This window comes from Boleophthalmus pectinirostris, unplaced genomic scaffold, assembly GCF_026225935.1.
Source record: "Boleophthalmus pectinirostris isolate CB_2022bp ecotype Guang Dong unplaced genomic scaffold, ASM2622593v1 HiC_scaffold_10, whole genome shotgun sequence".
In the NCBI taxonomy this organism is placed as follows: Eukaryota; Metazoa; Chordata; class Actinopteri; order Gobiiformes; family Gobiidae; genus Boleophthalmus; species Boleophthalmus pectinirostris.
Window position 1 is genome coordinate 30,094,903 of NW_026570971.1, and position 12,169 is coordinate 30,107,071.

The 12,169-nt window shown below is 36.7% G+C and overlaps 1 protein-coding gene across 1 annotated transcript in view; it reads right to left on the minus strand.

Annotated features, from left to right (window-relative positions):
• bcl11ba (BCL11 transcription factor B a) overlaps positions 1-12,169 on the minus strand; it is a 94,288-nt gene that overhangs the window by 14,164 nt on the left and 67,955 nt on the right.

Consider the following 12,169-nt stretch of genomic DNA (forward strand, 5'->3'; position numbering starts at 1 on the left):
TGTAGTGTGTGGTTTTAAGGATCTTAGCATGAATAAAGACTGATGGCTCTTTCTAAAGTGTTAAACATGCACATATTTCAATTATTCACTGTACTGAGCACCAGTCTACGGCCCTCGATCGGCCCTGTGCTTCGTCTGTGTTTAGATATGTGGCCGTTATGAAAAAAGTTTGGACATCCCATACAGTAAACAAATCATGCATTTTAATAATTAAACACAGTGAAATTTATATCTGTTTATCCTTATTGAATACATTTTGAAGCACAATATATCTCTACAATGAAATATTGCAATAAATGAAGATATTGAAATGACTTTATGATACTGACGCAAATCAGGATTAAAGTAAACCTGATTTTAAAATAGAAATTATCACAAAAAAGCCTGAACTGCAACAAGTAAATATCAGAGTTAACTAAAAAACAAACAAAAAATAACTTAAATCTTCTTATTATTGCAAAGAAAATGTACAGATGATAAATATTGAGTCCAAAAATACATTTCATCTTTCACGTGCTGAGCGATAAGTCGATAGAGTAACATCGTGACAGACCTAAGACAAAGTGCGAGTGGAAGTCTAATTCAAAATTTATTCAGCAAATGGAAAGATTTCTGTCATATCAATCCACAAAAATAAAGGCGCAGACAGCTTCAAAATTCCAGAAACCCAGCCTCTCCCGTCTCGTCTTCCTGGTCGGGTTTCACACCATCTAAAACTCATTACGGACTGATTCCAGTTTTCACTATGATTCAATTTGCCATAATTACTGTGGCGCTGGCTAATAAAAAAGGGAAGAGAGAGGGAAGGCTAGCGATCGGAGCTAAGGTCAACTGGCAGTTAGCGGCGTTCGCTTTCCTCTCCGCGTATTCATCTGGGGCTGCTAATAGCCCAATTTTCTCCCCCTCCATCCTCGATAAATATTGCTGGAATTACAGGTTAAATAGCTAAATTAAATCACGGCGATTACGGATATGGGAGGGAGACGGACGACCGGGAGGAGGATATGCTACCAGTTCTGTACAATTACACAGACACCGGCAATTGACGCAAACGACGTGAATAATATAGCGACTGTCACCGGATTATTGCGTAAAAATGATTGTATGTGTGATTTTGCATTGGCTGAAGGGGCGGAGAAGGCGATGAGAACGTAAACTGTCAATGTACACGTGATTGTAGCTTCAAACGGAGTGAAATGTACTTGAAATTTAATGTAAATAAACATTACCGTGTTTTTCGGATTATAAGGCGCACTCAAAAACCTTTAATTTTCTCAAAACATTTTCTGGAAAGTGCACCTTTTAATCCGGTGCACCTTACGTATTAATTCTGGTTGCGTTTACTGACCTCGAACCGATTTTATTTGGTACACGGCGCTCAAAAAGCTGTCAAAATGTTTTAGTACGACTTTGGTAAATTACGAAGCCGCACCGCTTGATGGATTGTCGGAACATTACGGTAAGTCCGACAGAAGATGGCAAAAAAAGCGAGTTCTTTTGTCAGCGCTTATAGTTTATGCAAATTAGACGTGGTTTTAAATTTCGCTTCTGTAAAACGTAAACAAATGTGCGCAAAGCTATGTTTGAGTCGTCCGCGTAGGAAATCAAAATCCAAACTTAAATTATCCACCCACATTCACGTTCATAATTAGGGGTGTAACAATATCCAAGACTCACGATACAATGTCGTTACGGTATGAAGCTCACGGTACGATATTTATTGTGATATCGTGGGAAAGCTCACGATATGGTGGGGATGCAACAATATCCAAATCTGTCGGTACGACATTTTCATGATATAAATCTCACGGTACGATATTTACAAACTACTGAAACTATTACTATGTTACTTTTTCCTCTTAAAATGCCTTGACAAGACTTAATCCAAACAACTAACACTTAAAAGTGCTTAGAACTTTTATTTATTCTTGTAGTTCGCACTGAAATGGAGCAAAGGATCATGGTCTGTGTAGTTCCTTTTGTCTTTTTTTAAGCTATTGCTGCACCATAACTCTTAATTTAAGCAAAGAGAATTGTAATTCGGTATATTGTGATGGTCCATGATATTATTGTGAGAACTTTGATGATACGATATCACAATATTTTGGTTATTGTTAACGCCGGGCGAATTACGACATGATCTGCCAATGGATCGTGGACGCCTGGGCTAAGGATCAGTCTCAAGTGTCGTACGTTTGTTTTGCATAATGTGTCTTATAATCTGGTGCACCTTATGTACGAAAATAAAGGGAATTCAACAATTCAACTTTATTGACATTGCGCCTTATAATCCAAAAAAATACGGTACTTAAAAATATTAAGTAGATGGAACGATGGAGAAGCAGCTTGGATGAGCCGCGAAACGTCTTCAACCAAACTAACTTTTGCCCAGTCGACAAACTGGATTTTCTCCTCGACAAGTAAACGGAACCAATTTTTTTTCCTTTTTTTTTAAGTCTCTGCATACAACTTTTTTATACTGATACTTTCCTCTTTATATAAGTTTTGGCTTCTTGTAAACATTTTCATCTGAATATTGAGGACACACACATAACAGATAATGCAAGGTAAGGTAATTTCCACCTGACACTTGACACCATTTACTAAGTTGATCCAGTAAGTAGTTAAGTCTCTCAGACAGTTCCAAATACTTTACCAATAAGTCATATCCTCGGTCTTAATTTAATAGTCTCCTTTTGACAGAGCTTTGGCCCGCTTCAGCAAATAACTCGACAAACTGGTTCAATTGTCAATACACGTGTACTATGTCTGCAAAGCATTTCTTTAATATGTCTTTCATTGTGTTAACTTTGTATTTGACTAGTCTATGTCACACAAATACACCTGCGTTAATCTTTTCTTAAACCTTAAACATACTTATTCGATTTAATGTGATCGTGGCATTGTATTTTTATAGCTCAGGAGTATTTTCACTTTAGATGGAGATTTTGTCGTGCTAAAAAGGTTACTGACATTACAGGGATAGTTGCATTTACCACTGAACCGGCCACTTTTCGTTTAGGCCTACTCTTCTTCACATTGTTTTTGCTAAGATATCACTATGAATTTTTTGCAAATCTGGCCAGTACCATAAAGTTTTTGACATTTAATCTAGATTTCTTTTACCGAACATACAAACAGCCTTATAGCTTAGTGTATAACTTAAAATGATTGTTATTTTTTTGGACTGAATTGTGTTTTTCTTTCACTTTGCAATGCTAAAAGGGTTGTCAAGAGCATCGAAAATCAAATACTAATTAATACTAAACTAGATACATATTTGAGCAGGTTTCAATACTACAAAAGTCACATTTGAGGACATAAATTCTTTGATTCTTGAATAGTTTTAGAATGATGTGTATTAGAGCAAGTATAAGAGCACGTAGACGAGTATACGCCCATGGAACACTACAGAACCTACCTGGACCACTGAAAGATTTCACAGATATAAGACCACATCGGAATCTAAAAGAAAGTACTACGATTTAAAGCTAAAAATCACATTCTTTTGTCTAAATAAAGAGTTATCTGGAGTATCGAGTCTGTGCCATAGTTGCCATGTTTGCATGAGAGCTTTAATTTAGAATAAAAATCACTTAATTCTAAATAACAAATAATTCTACTCTGAAAAGACCGTGTAAACCAGGTATGTCTAAACTATGGTCCGTGGGCCAAATGCGGCCCTCAGACAAATTTTTCTTGGCCCTTAGGCTTACAGGAGAATTGGCCCAAATTACCTTGAAAAATAAATTTTTATTGCCAGTGTGTGGTTTGGAGGATTTTAGCTTGAATAAAGACTGATGGTTCATTCTAACGTGTTAAACATTGCACATATTTCATTTATTCTCTGTACTGAGCACCGGTTTACAGCCCTCGATCGGCCCTCTGCTTCTTCTATGTTTAGATATGTGGCCCTTGATGAAAAAAGTTTGGACACCCCTGATGTAAACACTTAATTCCCAATGAAACGATAATTTGGAATTCAAACTTAATTCCAAAGTAAGTGTGTGGTTTATTCCGATTTTAAAGCCAAATGAATTCATTCCTCGATCATGCAAACGCTTATTCTTCTTAAAAATAATCCTAATCGTTCAGCGCATGCTCGTTGGTTCGCCCTTCTGACGCGAACTGGACGATCCGGCTCCACCAGTCCTGGCCTTCGGACTTTCATGCACGTCTCTTTCGATTTGCGAGCGGGATGTGGGAGTGGGCTGAGGTAGAGCAGTCGTCGACTCAGTTTGTCTTCTTCTTTGGCTCGTGTTTGTGTCCGTGGCGTAACGACAAAACAAGATGACAAAAAAAAATCCAGGTAGCAGCTGAAGTGTGTGTGTTTTCTTCCGGTCGACGTAAATACGTTTGTGTCTCTGTCCAGTCAGAACCCTTCCCAACCTCTAGACGTTGAGCGGAATTAAATAAAGCCGATTTAACGATTTCATTCCGAATTATTATTTCCATGTAAACTTGAAGGAGAATATGTTAATTCCAAACAATTTAATTCAGAACAATTCAATCGGAATTAAAAAACATCATGTAAACGTGGCCAGGATTGAAATAGAGTTCGAAAGCTGAGATTCGTGACAACACTAATGTCGCGTTTCTCCTTTAACATATAGCAACAATTACATTTAAATCAAATCACCGCTACTGCTACTTCTGTCTCCAGCCATTTCATTTTACACATGTTTTTACTGGACATAGACTCATGCTCCACTTAAAACCAGTTCTGTAATAACCCCCTAGCCCCTTTTTCATCTCAACTGCGTAAGAGAGCGTTTATTTCCTCACTCTGTCTCTTTCTAATTAGATAATTTCAAAACGCAGACCTCATTTGGCGCTGGTATTTTTTTAGTTGTCTTTTCGTTTTTCAATGAAGTGGTTTTGGAGTGCAAGAGGTTTCGCCGTCATCTAACAAGCCTGTGTAAATTGGCCTTAATAGCTCGCGACTAAATTCATTGCAGCAGGACCACACAGAGGCACGTTTAATTGAATCACTGTACGGAAATGAAAATCTAGCAAGTCTTTTTTCAAACGGACAAGCAGAAGACGAGAGAGAATGAGAGGAAAACTGTTAATATCTAGTGTGTGTGTGTGTGTGTGTGTGTGTGTGTGTGTGTGTGTGTGTGAGTGAGAGAGAGAGAGAGGGTTAAGATTGGAATTACACTGCAAAAATCTGACAGCAAAAATGGCCTTAAATCAGAATTAAAAATGTTGAGTTTTGACGACTTTGAACGGACAAGCAGAAGACGTGAAAGTGTTCATATCTGGTGTATGTGTGTGTGTGGGAGTGTGTGTGTGTGTGTGTGTGTGAGAGAGAGAGAGAGAGAAAGATTAAAGACTGGAATTACACTGCAAAAATCTAAAAGAAAAATGGCTTTGAATCAGAATTAAAAATGTTGAGTTTTGCCAACTTAAAACGGACAAGCAAAAGACGAAAGAGAGGAAATAAAAGAGAGGAAAACATTAATATCTTGGTGTATGTGTGTGAGTGTGTGTGTGTGTGTGCGTGTGAGAGAGAAGTTAAAGACTGCAATTACAATGCAAAAATCTAAAAGTAAAAGTATAGTGTTAAATCTGAATTAAAAATGTTGAGTTTTGCTCTTTAAATAGACAAGCAGAAGACAAAAAAAGGAAGAGAAAGAGAATAAAAGTGTTAATATCTGGTGTATGTGGGTGTGTGTGTGAGTGTGTGTGTGCGTGTGAGTGTGTGTGTGTGTGTGTGTGAGAGAGATTAAAGATTGGAATTACACTGCAAAAAACTGAAACTAAAAATGGCCTTTAATCAGAATTGAAAATGTTGAACTTTGACAACTTAAAATAGACAAGCAAAAGACGAAAGAGGAAACGAAAGAGAGGAAAAGTGTTAATATCTGGTGTGTGTGTGTGCGTGTGTGTGTTTGAGAGTTTAAAGACTGCAATTACACTGCAAAAATCAAAATGTAAAATCAGCAAGTAAAAATGGCCTTAAATCAGAATTAAAAATGTTGAGTTTTGCCAACTTAAAACGCACAAGCAGAAGATTAGAGAGAAAAAGACAGAGTAAAAGTGTTAGTGTCTAGTATGTGTGTGTGAGGTTTAAGACTGTAATTTCACTTGTAATTAAAGATTTGAAAGTGAAAATTATATTAAACTGAAATTAAAAAATCTTGAGTTATAACAACTTAGATTTCTTGAGTGTACGCTAGTTGAATTTTTTAACTCAGTTTAACTCAACATTTTTGTGTAACATGCAATTTGGTATTTTTAAAATCCCGTTTGTTATTATGTGTAAATAAGTCAAATTTCTTGCATAAATACAATATAATTTGTGAATTTGGGTGAATATAACACAAATTGCTTGAAAAAAATATAAGAACATTTGCAACATAGTGTAAGAGTGTGTGGTAAATTTACACTATAGAGCTAGAAATAAGAGAATTGTGAGAGTCTAAGTAATATGGTTGGTCATAATTTGTCATGGCAACACTGGAATAAAGAAATACAAATTAAAATATGGGAAAATGTTGCAGGAATTAGTTAATTAATAGTGAGTTGTATAGATCCCCTATGTAGGCCTATAGAAAACAATACAACCCTAAAGATAGAAAATCCAAAAAAAGCACTGCATAAAATCTACAAAATATTCAAAATGTCCTAACAGTCAAATGAATTATCAGTACCACCATCTACACACACACACACACACACACACCTGCTCTATTTCTATCTCCTCTTTGGATCTCGGTCATCATCGTCTCAAAGGTTACTGAACAAAATCTCACAAATTCTCTTCTGTGATTCTCCGTCTGCTTAAATCACATTTTAATTTAAGTTCTGTCTCCCTGGTGCGGTTTTCACGACAGTCAAATGGAACAAAGCTCGATCCCGTTGGCCTCCAGCTGAGCCAGTCTTTCTCTCCACGACTAAACCGGATAAAACAGGTAAGAAGACCCGTCACCGAAATTACAATCCTGATTTATCGTTCTGTAAATGAGATACTATTTCGTGCTATTTTGGGCCTCGATATTTACCGTAGTTTGCTTTTTATGTGCGCTCGTTTCATTTACGTTTAAAGATGCGATGTGGATCTTTTTGTCTATGTAGAAATGTGAATATTTTGGTTTAAATATTGCTTTAAATCTATCTATACCCATAGATATGTTACAAGTCAGATCTGTGGAGAGGCGACGCCACTATTACGCACAATAAAAATGCATGTTTCTCAATTAAGTTCGAGGAATAGATCGAAACATAACAGAATTCATGCAAGATAAATGCGTTAAATTCAATACCGTGGAAGATTCTAGACAAAGCAATGGCATCTCCATGGAAACGGAAAGTTACATACAGTGTTGGGAAGGTTACTTTTAAAATGTATTCCCCTACAGATTACAGATTACATACCCCAAAATGTAGTTTGTAACATAATCCATTAAATTACTTAAAGTGAGTAATGTAATCTGAATACTTTGGATTACTTGATTTGCTGTAGAGAAGCAAAGACGAGGAAATCTTCACATAAGATGTTTTGTCTGATAAAAGAAAATAAAAAGACCAATCTTTACTTAACCAAATTAAAAATATTATTGATTTAGTCCTGTTAAATCCTGGTTTAGTCCTGGTTTAGACCTGTTTTAGACCTGGTTTTAGTCCTGGTTTAGATCTAATTTAGACCTGGTTTTAGTCCTGGTTTAGTCCTGTTTTACTCCTGGTTTAGACCTGGATTTAGACCTGTTTTAGACCTGGTTTAGATCTAGTTTAGACCTAGTTTTAGTCCTGTTTTAGACCTGGTTTTAGACCTGGATTTAGTCCTGGTTTAGTCCTGGTTTAGACCTGGTTTTAGACCTGTTTTAGAACTGGTTTAGTCCTGGTTTAGATCTAGTTTAGACCTGGTTTACTCCTGGTTTAGATCTAATTTAGACCTGGTTTTAGTCCTGGTTTAGTCCTGTTTTACTCCTGGTTTAGACCTGGTTTTAGTCCTGGTTTAGACCTGGTTTAGATCTAGTTTAGACCTGATTTAGTTTCCGGCAATGAGTGAAATTACCACAAAAAAAAAAAAAAGGGGGATATAGCCCAAAATGTGAAAACTCTGTGTAATCCATTTATTTCAACAAAGTAACTGTAATCCAATTACCACTCACTGAAACAGTAACTGTAACTGAATACAGTTACTCATAATTTGTACTCTGATTCCGTAACTCCAGTACATGTAATCCGTTACCCCCCAACACTGGTTACATAGTGCACATTTAAGTTGCGGGGGTCACATTCGAATCGTTATAGCCTTCTACTAAACTTTTACATTGCGCCGTTTATCTAAGGAAGTGTTCATTTAGGAATAAGCTCACTGGGATAATGTCTCTTTATTGTTTTTGTGTCAGTCGTTTTACAGTATTTGAGTTTACCGCAATATTTTCCGTCGCCATTTTGCACTTAAAAACGTGATTTAGTGACAGGTTTACAGGTACGCGTCAACGCTTTTTATTTTTATTGCCTTTGCGTTGAGAGCTTGTCCTTTTTTGACACTCTTTCTTGGCCCGCTCCCAAACCGGCGCAGGCTTCTCTCGTCGCAGCGTGTGTTGAACTTTAGCATTAGCGCCGTCTTCTCTGCATGCTAACGTGCCAACAAAGGATTAGCATTGTGTCAGGTAGCCTATGTGTGTTTATTTGACGGCGAGCGAGCAGGCGAGCGGGGGGAAAGAAAAAGAAAGGGGGACGCGTCATCTGGTATGATTTTTACAAAAAAAGGTTCAGCGATCATAGGGAAATTAGAGTGTGTTTAGCGCGTTACAGGTAGCAAGGGGAATACGCGAGGCTTACGCGAAAAGACAAGGCAAAATTAGGCTATGTACAGCGATGGGAATACTTGAAATACCTTTGAATACTGAATACCTGTGTCAAAATGTAGTCTATTTTATAACATTTATACATAGTCAGTAGGGTTCTCAAAAATATCAAAAAATCAGATACTAATTGATACTAAATCTTGTCCAGACGTCCTTATTTACCGGAGACAGTCCCAATTTTGAGCCCTGTGTCCCCTGTCCCAGTCAAAACCATTGATTTGTCCCAGTTTTATACAAATAAATGTCCCAGATGTCTCTATTTTTTTAACCAATTTGATCCCTGGCAGTGGCGGAGTTAGTAATTTCGGGGCCCTAGGTGAACTTGAGTTTGGGGCCCTCACTATAATGTACTGTTCTGTTGTTTAGTTTGTTGGGGGATTTTTTTTTTTTTTTTTATTGTCTGTTTTTCCCCTTTGTTCTTGAGACAGACACATATTTATTTAAATTATGTTGGACTTGAAACTTGTCTTATTAGTTCGGTCGCCTACTAGATAAACAGAACTGAAAGTAGTTTTACTTTTTTGCAATTTACATCACATTTTTGTTTACATCCATTACATATGATTATGATTATGTTCAAATCAGAGTCAGAGATTTGATAATCAGATACTATTTTTTTTGTATTTTCTTGTTTAAAAGTAAACTACTCTCATTTAATGTCATGCTGAGAGAAAATCAAACTGCTCTGAGGCCTCGGCCATTAGTGGCACTGAGGACAATTGGATGGGGGCCCCTGAAAGTTTGAGGGCCCAAGACGGCTGCCTGTTGTTGCCTAATGGTAGCGCCGCCTCTGCTGTCAACAGTAAAAAGAAGCATACATTGGTAAAATATAGACAAGCTGCTTAAAAATGACCAAAACACAAAGAAAATGTGACTATACTGACTCACGTTAATGTCGAGTGGAGAACAGTTTTCCTTAATTACGCGCTTGTTTTGGAATTTTATTATTACCGACCACCACAAACTTGTCTCAGTTTTTGATTTTGAAATGCTGGTCACCCTTTTCTTTAAGCAAGTGTGGATACTGAAAAATAAAATCACAATTTCACCTTTCCTGAACAGTTACATCTTGAGTTTTATCAGAACGACTGTAAGACAACATGGTATAATTAACAAATATGTTGAAAATTACAATATTGTCCATAAAAGAGCTTTTGAAATGAGCAGTTTGGTATCAAAATCAGTATCGAGTATCAAGTCTGTCTATTCTTTAGTATCGAAATCTTTATAATTTAGTATCGTGAGTCATTGTAGTGTATTCTGAACAGTGACTTACATTAAATTATAGTGTAAAGCATGACATATGATTAAAAACAGCTTTATATTTGTTGCACTATTTGTTTATTACACATGAGAGAAATTTAATTAGACAAATTTCCCATCCACGCACTATATTTTCTATTTTTTCTTGGTTTTCAAAGCCTAAATTGCATCATGAAGTACTTCTACTACTCCTTTGATTTTAAGAAAGTAACTGTAAAGGATTATAGTTACTCAAAATTAGTATTCTGATTAAGTTTGTGAGATGAATTACAATTTCAACACAATTAGAACATCACAAAAGCTGTATGTGTATGTAAAAGTATTTGAAGTACCATAATTTCTTCGACAAACAACAAAATCTTTAGTCTTATTCTGCATAAAAACTGTTGATATTGTAGTTTAGATCTGTACAATGTTCGGAAATGTGATTCTTGTGTCTTTTTATCATTATTTCTGGACACGTATCTATTATTAAAACACAAATCGCAATTATATCTATACATTTCCCCCCCGCACCCTTGAGCCTATGCATTTCTAAATTCGTATGACATAGTTCTAACTCTACTCTGCTTATGTAAAGGTAGAAAATGCGGTCCAAAAAGCAGATATTGTGTGTGCCCCTGTTAACAAATTAGGAGGGGATTACCAGAGGAGGGTGCCAGAGCATACCGGCTTATCCCACACAGGGGCCCGGACCACTGGGGAGGGCGAGGGGGGTGGGGTGGTGGTGGTGGTGGTGGTGGAGGTGGTGGAGGTGGTGGTGGTGGTTGTTGTTGTGGTGGTGTGGAGAAGAAGGGGGCTCGTCCTGCCAGCGATCCGCCTAATCCTAGATATAAACACACAAGAGAGCACCTGGGTATACACAGGGACAGGGACAGCGGTCAGGCATGCTGCGCGAAGAAGAAGAAGAAGAGGAGGAGGAGGAAGGGAGGAGGATTTCGGGAGACGTTCGGGAATATTCCGAAGGGGATTGTCAAGTTTGCTTCGGTAGTTTAGTGAACCGACTGTTAACTGATCATTTAAAACGAAAACCAAGCGCCGGGCCTGTAATTCTTCACACAATCCAATGAAATTAAAGATTAAAAATACGCCTCATTCTCATGTAACTCGATTTCGATATTAAGGAATTGGCTCAATACCGATTTCGATTTCACTATGACACTAAAAAGGCTCTGATTTAGACGAAAGAACGTAATTTTCAACACAAAACTACTTTTACTAAGGATGTGACAATAACCGAAATATCGTGATATCGTATCGTTAAAAGTCTCACAATCATATCGTGCGCTGTCACAAAATATCGAATTACAAGGTCTACAACATCGGAAACTACATATCCCATGATTCATTTCAGTGCAGAAACATCAAGATATTTGCTTTTTACTTCTCGCTTTGCTTCTTGGGATTACAACGGAAATAATTCACACCAAAATCGCAATAAATATCGTACCGTGAGATGCATATCGTGATAATATCGTACCGAGAGATTTGGATATCGTTACATCTTATACATACTAATAAATACCATGTAGTTACAGTATATAAGATTGAGTAATACTTTTTTTAATTGATATTTTCTGCTTTCTGTGCTTGATTAATTGTAATTGAGTAAAAGTAATTGATACAGATGAGGGTAAAGGGGTATTTGAGGATACATTTGTGAATATTCGGGGGGTTGCCAAGTTCATTTTGATAGTTTTGTGAGCCAAATGGCATATTGTTAATTTAAAAGATAAAAACTATAGGCCTATTACTTTGCACAATAAAAATGAAACATGAAATTAAAGATTGAAATATGGTTCATTGTCACATATAGTTAGTGTCATGATACAAAAATTTCAAACTTTGAGAAGGAATTGATACTCAATACCGACAGTAGAATATACTGGGGGTAAGGGGTATTTGAGGATACATTTGTGAATATTCAGAAGAGGATTAGTGAACTAAACGACATACTATAATATCTTATCCCTCGATATCTCTCAAGATTTGCTTCAATCAAATAAAATACTCTTCATTTAAAAGAAAAATCCAAGTACTCTGCCTAATTCTTTGCATAGTCTAATGAAATGAAACACTGAAAT